At 43.8% G+C, this 12,006-nt stretch overlaps 1 pseudogene; it reads right to left on the bottom strand.

Annotated features, from left to right (window-relative positions):
* Positions 1–6,336: 6,336 nt before the first annotated feature.
* LOC121560116 lies at positions 6,337–11,553 on the bottom strand (annotated as a pseudogene).
* Between the last annotated feature and the right edge of the window lie 453 nt (positions 11,554–12,006).

Consider the following 12,006-nt stretch of genomic DNA (forward strand, 5'->3'; position numbering starts at 1 on the left):
ACGAATCGTGTTTTGTTTATATTTAGGAACTTTAATTAAATAAAGTCATGTTTATTTCACACGCTGCGCCTTGGTCTACTACTCCTTACCCAGACGATCGTGACAGAAAAACCCACCATCAAAGGACCAAGCAGCGTGTCCAGGAATCGGCAGCCTGGATGTGGGAGCAGCGTCGGAGGGACGAGAGGCACCCCCAAGAAATTTTTAGGGGGGGGCACAGGGCATGGACGACGGGGCTGACGGAGGCAGAGAAGGGGCGAATTCAAAAGGCCACCAGGTTACGGGGGCTACTGGTCAAAGTAGGGAGAGGAGATGTAGAGGCACGGCGAGTGGTACTGGGGTGTATTACCAGTCCGGTCCGGCCCGTTCCAGTTCCCGGGGTAGAGCCAGTGGTGTGTGTCCCCAGTACGGTCCGGCCTGTTACGACCCCTCGCACCAAATGGACGGTGCGCGTCGCCAGCCCAGCCCGGCCTGTTCCTGCCACCCGCACCAAGTCTACGGTGCGCGTCGCCAGCCCGGTCCGGCCTGTTCCTGCCACCCGCACCAAGTCTACGGTGTGCGTCGCCAGCCCGACCCGGCCTGTTCCTGCCACTCGCACCAAACCTACGGTGCGCGTCGCCAGCCCGGTCCGGCCTGTTCCTGCCACCCGCACCAAGTCTACGGTGCGCGTCGCCAGCCCGACCCGGCCTGTTCCGGCCACTCCGCACTCAAACCTGCGGTGCGCCATCGCCAGCCCGGTCCGGCCTGTTCCTGCCACTCGCACTAAGCCAGGGGTGCGAGAAGTCAGCCTGGTAAGGCCCGTTCCTCCTCACGCACAAAGCCAGGGGGTGCGAGAAGTCAGCCTGGTAAGGCCCGTTCCTCCTCCACGCACAAAGCCAGGGGTGCGAGAAGTCAGCCTGGTAAGGCCCGTTCCTCCTCCACGCACAAAGCCAGGGGTGCGAGAAGTCAGCCTGGTAAGGCCCGTTCCTCCTCCACGCACCAGGCCTACGGGGTGCGTCGTCAGCCCTGTCCGGCTCGTTCCTGCTCTCCGCACCAGGTCTGTGGTGCGCGTCGCCAGCCCATTCCGGTCCATTCCTGTTCCACGCACCATGCCAGGGGCGCGTGTCGTCAGTCCGGCTCCGGCCAGCGGGGCTAGACAGGACCAGGGGTACTGTGGGGGGTGTATCGGAGGGTGGTGGTCTAGGCCGGAGCCAGAACCGCCACCGAGGAGGTATGTCCGCCCAGCCCTCCCCTGTTTGGGGTTTTTGAGGCGCGGTCGCGGTCCGCGCCTTTAGGGGGGGGTACTGTCACACCCTGGTTCTGGGACTCGTTATGTTGAGCCAGGGTGTGTGCATTCTATGTGTTTATTTCAATGTTGGTAGTTCTGTTGTGTCTATTTCTAGGTTGTTGTATGTTTGTATTGAGTGACTCCCGATCGGAGGTAACGAGTGTCAGCTGTCGGCTCGTTATCTCTGATTGGGAGCCATATTTATACTGTGTGTTTTCACCTTGGGGTTGTGGGTTTTTGTTCCGTGACGGTATGTTTAACCGTGGACTTCACGAATCGTGTTTTGTTTATATTTAGGAACTTTAATTAAATAAAGTCATGTTTATTTCACACGCTGCGCCTTGGTCTACTACTCCTTACCCAGACGATCGTGACACCCGGGCTGTATCACAACCGGGCCGTGATCTTGAGTCCTACAGGGCGGCGCACAATTGGCCCAGCTGATGGAGTGTTCCCCTGGCTATCTGTAAATGATGTCTGAGTGATGGAGTGTTCCCCTGGCTATCTGTAAATGATGTCTGAGTGATGGAGTGTTCCCTGGCTATCTGTAAATGATGTCTGAGTGATGGAGTGTTCCCCTGGCTATCTGTAAATGATGTCTGAGTGATGGAGTGTGCCCCTGGCTATCTGTAAATGATGTCTGAGTGATGGAGTGTTCCCTGGCTATCTGTAAATGATGTCTGAGTGATGGAGTGTTCCCCTGGCTATCTGTAAATGATGTCTGAGTGTTGGAGTGTTCCCCTGGCTATCTGTAAATGATGTCTGAGTGATGGAGTGTTCCCCCTGGCTATCTGTAAATGATGTCTGAGTGATGGAGTGTTCCCCTGGCTATCTGTAAATGATGTCTGAGTGATGGAGTGTTCCCCTGGCTATCTGTAAATGATGTCTGAGTGATGGAGTGTTCCCCTGGCTATCTGTAAATGATGTCTGAGTGATGGAGTGTTCCCCTGGCTATCCAAAAATAAATAGATAATAACAGACAATGGTGCTGTCTGGTTTGCATAATAAGGAATTTGAAATTATTAATACTTTTACTTTTGATACTTAAGTACATTTTAGCAATTCCCTTTACTTTTGATAGTTAAGTATATTTAAAACCAAATACTTTTAGACTTTTACTGAAGTAGTATTTTACTGGGTGACTTTCAGTTGAGTCATTTTCTATGAAGGTATCTTTATACTGTTGGTAAGGTATATAATACTGTATAATATATAATACTGTTGGTAAGGTATATAACACTGTATAATATATATTACTATATAATATATAATACTGTTGGCAAGGTATATAATACTGTATACTATATAATACTTTATAATAAATAATACTGTTGTAAGGTATATAGTACTGTTAAGGTATATAATAATATATAATACTGTATAATATATAATACTGTTGGTAAGGTATATATATAATATTGTATAATATTTAATACTGTATAATATATAATACTGTTGGTAAGGTATATAATACTATATAATATATAATACTGTTGGTAAGGTATATAATCCTATATGTACATTTCTAACCAACACTGGGTCGTTACTAACCATTATTTAGACAGGAACAGTCGTAGTACAACAGGCTGATAGAGGCTTTAGTGTGTCACTGAGTTTCTGTGGTGAAGAGCTGATATCACAGGTGTTTCCTGCTGCTGGGGGGGAGGGGGGAGAGGAGGGAGGGGGGAGGGGAGAGGAGGAGGGGCTAAAAAGTCTGTTTAAGATGGAATAAGAGGGAGCGAGAGCGGGAGGAAGAGAGAGAGAGAGAGAGAGAGAGAGAGAGAGACAGAGAGAGAGAGAGAGAGAGAGAGAGAGAGAGAGAGAGAGAGAGACACAGAGAGAGAGAGAGAGAGACAGAGACAGAGACAGAGAGAGAGAGAGAGAGAGAGAGAGAGAGAGAGAGAGAGAGAGAGAGAGAGAGAGAGAGAGAGAGAGAGAGAGGAGAGGGAGAGGGAGAGGGAGAGGAGAGAGGAGAGGGAGAGAGAGAGAGAGCAAGAGAGGGAGATGGGGAGAGAGAGAGAGAGAGAGAGAGGGAGGGAGAGAGAGAGAGAGAGCAAGAGAGGGAGATGGGGGAAAGAGAGAGAGAGAGAGAGAGGGAGGGAGAGAGAGAGAGAGAGCAAGAGAGGGAGATGGGGGAAAGAGAGAGAGAGAGAGAGAGAGAGAGGGAGAGGGAGAGAGAGAGAGACAGAGAGAGCAGTAGTGTCATGTGGTGGGTTTGTGGGAGAGAAGCAGTTGAGAGCGTAGTGCTGTTGAGATGAGAGCACTTTGACCACACAGACTGACATGTGTGTGTGCGCTCGCAGATTTTCACCAAATTTCTCCTGAAATAAAGTTAAGCAGCCCGAGTTTGTAGTTTGAAGCCATGTTAATATTGTAGCATTACAACATTACAGAGAGTATACTGTAGTATGATAATATTGGTGCCACAGCGATACAGCGACTGAGGGCTGGTTTCCCAGACTCACATTAAACCTAGTCTAGTCCGGGAATAAACTAATATTTCAATGTAGTCTCATTTACATTGTACTTCTTTAAAATGTGTATTTATAAAACACTCTTATCCAGAGCGACTTACAGCTACCTGGAGATGAATGCACTAAGTAAGACAATAACACATCACAGTCAGTCTCCACTGAGAAAGCTTTTTTAAGTCCTGGATTTGGCTTCATCTGTGTCTGGGGAAACCAGCATCTTATTGTTATAGGTGGTCCTCTGTAGCTCAGCTGGTAGAGCACGGCGCTTGTAACGCCAGGGTAGTGGGTTCGATCCCAGGGACCACCCATACGTAAAAATGTATGCGCACATGACTGTAAGTCGCTTTGGATAAAAGCGTCTGCTAAATGGCATATTATTATTATAACTGACTACTAACTAAAAACTACTGTACTGTCGCAAGATAAGTCTCCGAGTGCGCAAGTAAGGAACCAAGCTCAGGCGTGATTACAGGAAAAAAAGCACAACTGTAAGCGCTTGGAAAAGCCTGCTAAAATGACGTAAATGTAAATACAGAGAATGTTACTGTCAGTATTAATGTCAAAGAGCTTCAGGAGACTGGTACTAACTGTCAACTAAAGCTGCTGCGGTCATATCTTTGATCTCAACATTCACCTCAACACAACGCTGTCATCATCCCTCATCCTGTGTGTGTGAGAGACACATGTGACAGTACACGGCTAAGCAGTACTTTTAAAACACATCCATTTCCTACTCCAGTTATGGATAACAAGATCTTTTAATATGCTGATTTCTTGAATTGATAGGTGGGGAGGTCATTCATTTATTTATGAATTATGCGCGGGTACTGTATGTGGTTGGCAACATTTATTTAAAACAAAGGAAACAGACAAATCTGAGAAAGATGTTAAAAGTTGTTCTTTGTAAAGGTATTCTATAGACGGAGAATGGAAATATTGTTGTCAACTTGTATTGGTTCTCTTCTCTTTTGAACTGAAATAAAAAAATCTGACATGTCAATATCCTGTCTTGGATGTACAGTTGAAGTCGGAAGTTTACATACACTTAGGTTGGAGTCATTAAAACCCGTTTTTCAACCACTCCACACATTTCTTGTTAACAAACGATAGTTTTGGCAAGTCGGTTAGGACATCTACTTTGTGCGTGACACAAGTAATTTTTCCAACAACTGTTTACAGACAGATTATTTCACTTATAATTCACTGTATCACAATTCCAGTGGGTCAGAAGTTTACATACACTAAGTTGACTGTGCCTTTAAACAGCTTGGAAAATTCCAGAAAATGATGTCATGGCTTTAGAAGCTTCTGATAGGTTAACTGACATCATTTGAGTCAATTGGACGTGTACCTGTGGATGTATTTCAAGGCCTACCTTCAAACTCAGTGCCTCTTTGCTTGACATCACGGGAAAATCAAAAGAAATCAGCCAAGACCTCCGAAAAAAAACTGGTAGGAGACGCGTTCAGTCTCCTAGAGATGAACGTACTTTGGTGCGAAAAGTGGAAATAAATCCCAGAACAGCAGCAAAGGACCTTGTGAAGATGCTGGAGGAAACAGGTACAAAAGTATCTATATCCACAGTAAAACTAGTCCTATATCGACAAAACCTGAAAGGCCGCTCAGCAAGGAAGAAGCCACTGCTCCAAAACCGCCATAAAAAAGCCAGACTATGGTTTGCAACTGCACATGGGGACAAAGATCGTACTTTTTGGAGAAATGTCCTCTGGTCTGATGAAACAAAAATAGAACTGTTTGGCCGTAATGACCATCGTTATGTTTGGAGGAAAAGGGGGGTAGCTTACAAACCGAAGAACACCATCCCAACCGTGAAGCACGGGGGTGGCAGCATCATGCTGTGGGGGTGCTTTGCTGCAGGAGGGACTGGTGCACTTCACAAAATAGATGGCATCATGAGGAAGGAAAATTATGTGGATATATTGAAGCAACATCTCAAGACATCAGTCAGGAAGTTAAAGCTTGGTCGCAAATGGGTCTTCCAAATGGACAATGACCCCAAGCATACTTCCAAAGTTGCGGCAAAATGGCTTAAGGACAACAAAGTCAAGGTATTGGAGTGGCCATCACAAAGCCCTGACCTCAATCCTATAGAACATTTGTGGGCAGAACTGAAAAAGCGTGTGCGAGCAAGGAGGCCAACATACCTGACTCAGTTACACCAGCTCTGTCAGGAGGAATGGGCCAAAATTCACCCAAATTATTGTGGGAAGCTTGTGGAAGGCTACCCGAAATGTTTGACCCAAGTTAAACAATTTAAAGGCAATGCTACCAATTACTAATCGAGTGTATGTAAACTTCTGACCCACTGGGAATGTGAATAAATAAATAAAAGCTGAAATAAATCATTCTCTCTACTATTATTCTGACATTTCACATTCTTAAAATAAAAGTGGTGATCCTAACTGACCTAAGACAGGGAATTTTTACTAGGATTAAATGTCAGGAATTGTGAAAAACTGAGTTTAAATGAATTTGGCTAAGGTGTATGTAAACTTCCGACTTCAACTGTAAATTAAATTTAACGTCGTCTCCCTGGAATGAACAAAGAGGACAGAGGGAGGTTATTATTGTGTGACTGACAATTGCATTTGTGTGACTGACTATTGTGTGACTGACAATCACATCAAAATACCTGATCATCTCTGTTACATCACATTTAAATACCTGATCATCTCTGTTACCATCACATTTAAATACCTGATCATCTCTGTTACCATCACATTTAAATACCTGATCATCTCTGTTACCATCACATTTAAATACCTGATCATCTCTGTTACCATCACATTTAAATACCTGATCATCTCTGTTACCATCACATTTAAATACCTGATCATCTACAGAGGGTCATCTACAGATCCACGTGTCCAGTCATCAAAAGGTTAGCGGTCAAAACAACACATTGGAGGCTCACTGGCTTACGGCACAACAAAAGCTTCCGTACCCAGAGTACACAGGAGTGTGTCCCAAAATAAACACACACAAAAAAAAAACGGTTTAAAAGTTAGGGCCTTTTAGACAGATGTCTGTGTACTGTAGTTTGTTTAGACCCTTTGGTAAAAAAATAAAAAAATAAACAGTTAGATAAAGAGTTCCCCTAAAACCACAGGTCCTTGGTCAGAGAGGACTTCATCCTTCTAATAGTTCGAGTCAGACACAGTGACGTAGTCGAGTCACTAAACACCCAGTCCAGCCCCCGTGGTGTTGAGTCCAAGTCGGAGTCACCGCTGGTCGAGACCTGATCCCAGATCAGCAGTTGCTTCAGTATCCACCGACCACCGCCCACCCAGTCCCAAAAGGTTAGAGGTCAGAGGTCAAAACACCGTGCAGCTGTTGATATCAAACATCCGTGGGCGCGTCCGTTTCCTGGCCTGGTTCACCGCTGTCCGCACCGCACACTCAAACACTTGTTGCACGCCGCGGTTGCTTAGCGACGAGCACTCCAGGTATCCCTTGGCCCGTACGTCCTGGGCGAGGCGTTTTCCCTCGGCGGCGGAGGAGCAGGATACGCGGTGCGACCCGGTATCGCGCTGGTCTGTCTGGGTGGCCACCACCAGCACCGGGACCCGAGGGAGGTTCTCACGCACCTAGAATGAGATTCAAATGTTTTAAAAACCATTTTGTTATAGTAAAAAGTTTTAAACATGTATTGATAGGCAATATGAAGCCAGAGTCCATTTAAATTCAGTCAAGTAAACTGAAATTCTAATTCCAAATCTCTCACTTCTTCTCACAGTGAGAAAAGAAAAATGGAATGGGAACTTCAGTTAACTTCCTGAATCGTCTCAATGATGTTTCACGTCTGTAAGAATATAAAAGGTTGGTGGTCTAGCGGTCGAAGCCGCTGTCTCTGGAGAGCGCCTTCTATGTACCGCTGCCAGCACGGGTTGGAATCTGTCCCTGCTCTTTCAGCTCTCTCCCCTACCAGCTCCCTACCTTTCAGCTCTCTCTCTCCTACCTTTCAGCTCTCCTACTTCAGCTCTCTCTCCTACCTTTCAGCTCAGCTCTCTCTCTCCTACCTTTCAGCTCTCTCTCTCTCCTACCTTTCAGCTCTCTCTCTCCTACCTTTCAGCTCTCTCTCCTACCTTTCAGCTCTCTCTCTCCTACCTTTCAGCTCTCTCTCTCCTACCTTTCAGCTCTCTCTCTCCCTACCTTTCAGCTCTCTCTCTCCTACCTTTCAGCTCTCTCTCCCCTACCTTTCAGCTCTCTCTCTCCTACCTTTCAGCTCTCTCTCTCCTACCTTTCAGCTCTCTCTCTCCTACCTTTCAGCTCTCTCTCTCCTACCTTTCAGCTCTCTCCCCTACCTTTCAGCTCTCTCTCTCACCTTTCAGCTCTCTCTATCCTGTAAACACACAGAAGACTTCCAGAAGGATCTATTTAAATTAGCATAAAAAGGTGGTCCTGTACCTCTCCCAGCCACTTGTTCTTGACGTTGGCCAGGGAGGCGGGGTTGGCCACGGAGTAGCAGATCAGGACCACATCAGCCTGCTGATAGGACATCGGACGGATCTGTCTGAACGTGTCATTTCCTGCCGTGTCCCACAGACCAAGGCTGATCTGGAGAGAAAACAAAGAAATTATATTGTCCTTTTAGTTTTAATTAATCAATTATTTGAATTCTGTCTTTTTCAACTTATTCGAAATCTTGTTTGTAATGTTTTAAATACTTTTTTTTTAAATTATTGTGATGTTGAGAGGTACTTTAATAAAGCATTAAAAAGCACACCACAAACAGCCTCATTCCAATCTAGTGTAAAGGTCATGAAGGATGAGTGAGGGACATTCCTGATCAGGTGACCTTCAGGCCTCTCCAGTGGGTTGTGATGTTGAAACTACCGTGTTCATGTATTGTGACAGTTAAATCTATGTCATGTGTATTATTGTGATAGTTAAAATTATGTCATGTGTATTATTGTGATAGTTAAATGTAAAGTGTATTATTGTGATAGTTAAATGATGTAAAGTGTATTATTGTGATAGTTAAATGATGTAAAGTGTACTATTGTGATAGTTAAATGATGTAAAGTGTACTATTGTGATAGTTAAATGATGTAAAGTGTATTATTGTGATAGTTAAATGATGTAAAGTGTACTATTGTGATAGTTAAATGATGTAAAGTGTATTATTGTGATAGTTAAATGATGTAAAGTGTATTATTGTGATAGTTAAATGATGTAAAGTGTATTATTGTGATAGTTAAATGATGTAAAAGTGTATTATTGTGATAGTTAAATGATGTAAAGTGTATTATTGTGATAGTTAAATGATGTAAAGTGTATTATTGTGATAGTTAAATGATGTAAAGCAGCTCTATTCAACTATATTCTTATGGGTGACAGATGTACAAAAGGTTAATTGCAGGGGGGCCTAATATTTTCCACATGCGATTATTCTTCAGAAGAACTGTACAAAAAAATATATATATAAACAACACACACCAATGAAGCACTTTTCTTCTAATTAAATGTTGCTAAAAGTAATGAATTAGGAAAGAAATGGAGGGTGCTCAACAAACGTGAGTTGAGGTGCAACCAAAACGTGATCGTCATTGAAAAGCGCTCGCTCACCATTATTTACTTTATTTCTTGTGATTTTCTACCCCCTTTTCGTGATTACGATCTTGTCTCATCGCTGCAACTCCCCAACGGGCTCGGGAGAGGCGAAGGTCGAGTCATGCGCCCTCCGAAACATGACCCGCCAAGCCGCACTTCTTAACAACCGCTCGCTTAACCCGAAAGCCAGCTGCACCAATGTGTCGGAGGAAACACCGTTCAACTGACGACCGAAGTCAGCCTGCAGGCGCCCGGCCCGCCACAAGGAGTCGCTAAAGCGCGATGAGCCAAGTAAAGCCCCCCGCCCAAACCCTCCCCTAACCAGGACGACGCTGGGCCAATTGTCCGCCGCCCTCCGGGACTCCCGGTCACAGCCGGTTGTGACACACCAGGCTGTAGCGATGCAGTGCCTCAGACCGCTGCAAGCATTTCAATAAATAAACACCAAAGATATCTCAAATCAGGTACTGTCAAATTCCAGTCTGAAATAAGTATGCTTTGAATTCATTTCCCTCAGCCACTAGGTGGTTTTATCCCACTCTCTAACCAGTCCTTTGAATTCATTTCCCTCAGCCACTAGGTGGTTTTATCCCACTCTCTAACCAGTCCTTGAATTCATTTCCCTCAGCCACTAGGTGGTTTTATCTCTAACCAGTCCTTGAATTCATTTCCCTCAGCCACTAGGTGGTTTTATCTCTAACCAGTCCTTGAATTCATTTCCCTCAGCCACTAGGTGGTTTTATCCCACTCTCTAACGAGTCCTTGTGAGCATCACAGAGGGAAACGTGTTCCTGAGAGTTGAAGCTTTCAGGAATGGGGTCATAATATTTTCTATCTTAAAACCGTTCAAAACGCTGGAGCCAAAATTCATATGAAGAAAATAGAATCAACATGCCACATAGGCGCTAGAAACCACTAGAAACCACACTATAGACTACCACCATAGACTACCACCATAGACTACCACCATAGACTACCACCATAGACTACCACCATAGTGCTTTGGCATTGAATGTCTGATTTTTTTTGCAGATCTTTTATTAATGCTATTAATTGATCAAAGGGGCCAGTCTAAATGAATAAACAGGCCGGATCTGGCCCGCGGGGCCGCCAGTTGAATAGCCCTGATGTAAAGTGTATTATTGTGATAGTTAAAATGATGTAAAGTGTATTATTGTGATAGTTAAATGATGTAAAGTGTATTATTGCGATAGTTAAATGTAAAGTGTATTATTGCGATAGTTAAAATGATGTAAAGTGTATTATTGCGATAGTTAAAATGATGTAAAGTGTATTATTGTGATAGTTAAATGATGTAAAGTGTATTATTGCGATAGTTAAATGTAAAGTGTATTATTGCGATAGTTAAAATGATGTAAAGTGTATTATTGCGATAGTTAAAATGATGTAAAGTGTATTATTGTGATAGTTAAAATGATGTAAAGTGTATTATTGTGATAGTTAAAATGATGTAAAGTGTACTATTGCGATAGTTAAAATGATGTAAAGTGTACTATTGCGATAGTTAAAATGATGTAAAGTGTATTATTGCGATAGTTAAAATGATGTAAAGTGTATTATTGTGATAGTTAAATGATGTAAAGTGTATTATTGCGATAGTTAAATGTAAAGTGTATTATTGCGATAGTTAAAATGATGTAAAGTGTATTATTGTGATAGTTAAAATGATGTAAAGTGTATTATTGTGATAGTTAAATGATGTAAAGTGTATTATTGCGATAGTTAAATGTAAAGTGTATTATTGCGATAGTTAAATGTAAAGTGTATTATTGCGATAGTTAAAATGATGTAAAGTGTATTATTGTGATAGTTAAAATGATGTAAAGTGTATTATTGTGATAGTTAAAATGATGTAAAGTGTACTATTGCGATAGTTAAAATGATGTAAAGTGTACTATTGCGATAGTTAAAATGATGTAAAGTGTACTATTGCGATAGTTAAATGATGTAAAGTGTATTATTGTGACAGTTAAATGATGTAAAGTGTATTATTGTGATAGTTAAAATGATGTAAAAACACTACCAGTATGTAAAGCGTATTATTCCTACCTGGACCCCGTCCATGAAGACTTCTACTCCAGTGTTCTCGTAAACGGTGGGTTTGTAGCAGTCAGGGGAAGGTCTCCGAGGTGAAGCGCACCAGGAGGGCCGTCTTCCCAACGGGGCGCTGTCCCCCACCAGCACACACTTCACCTGGGTCTCTGCTGCTGCGCTCATGGCTGCTCCACTCGGAACCCTGGGGGGGTTGTAGTCCTGAGGTCCTGTAGAGGAAGGGTTGAGGCGTTCACAGCCCTTGGGGGTTGTAGTTCTTTAGGTGGATGTTGAGTTGTAGTCCTGAGGTCCTGTAGAGGAGGGGTTGAGGCGTTCACAGCCCTTGGGGGTTGTAGTTCTTTAGGTGGATGTTGAGTTGTAGTCCTGAGGTCCTGTAGAGGAGGGGTTGAGGCGTTCACAGCCCTTGGGGGTTGTAGTTCTTTAGGTGGAGGTTGAGTTGTAGTCCTGAGGTCCTGTAGAGGAAGGGTTGAGGCGTTCACAGCCCTTGGGGGTTGTAGTTCTTTAGGGAAATGTTGAGTTGTAGTCCTGTTGAGATCAGGGTGATAGTGATCACCTTGTGTGTGGAGTCATGATGTAGCTCCATGTGTCTAACTCTCACCACAGAGTGTTTACTGGCTC

This window comes from Coregonus clupeaformis, unplaced genomic scaffold (assembly GCF_020615455.1).
Source record: "Coregonus clupeaformis isolate EN_2021a unplaced genomic scaffold, ASM2061545v1 scaf1914, whole genome shotgun sequence".
Taxonomy (NCBI): Eukaryota; Metazoa; Chordata; class Actinopteri; order Salmoniformes; family Salmonidae; genus Coregonus; species Coregonus clupeaformis.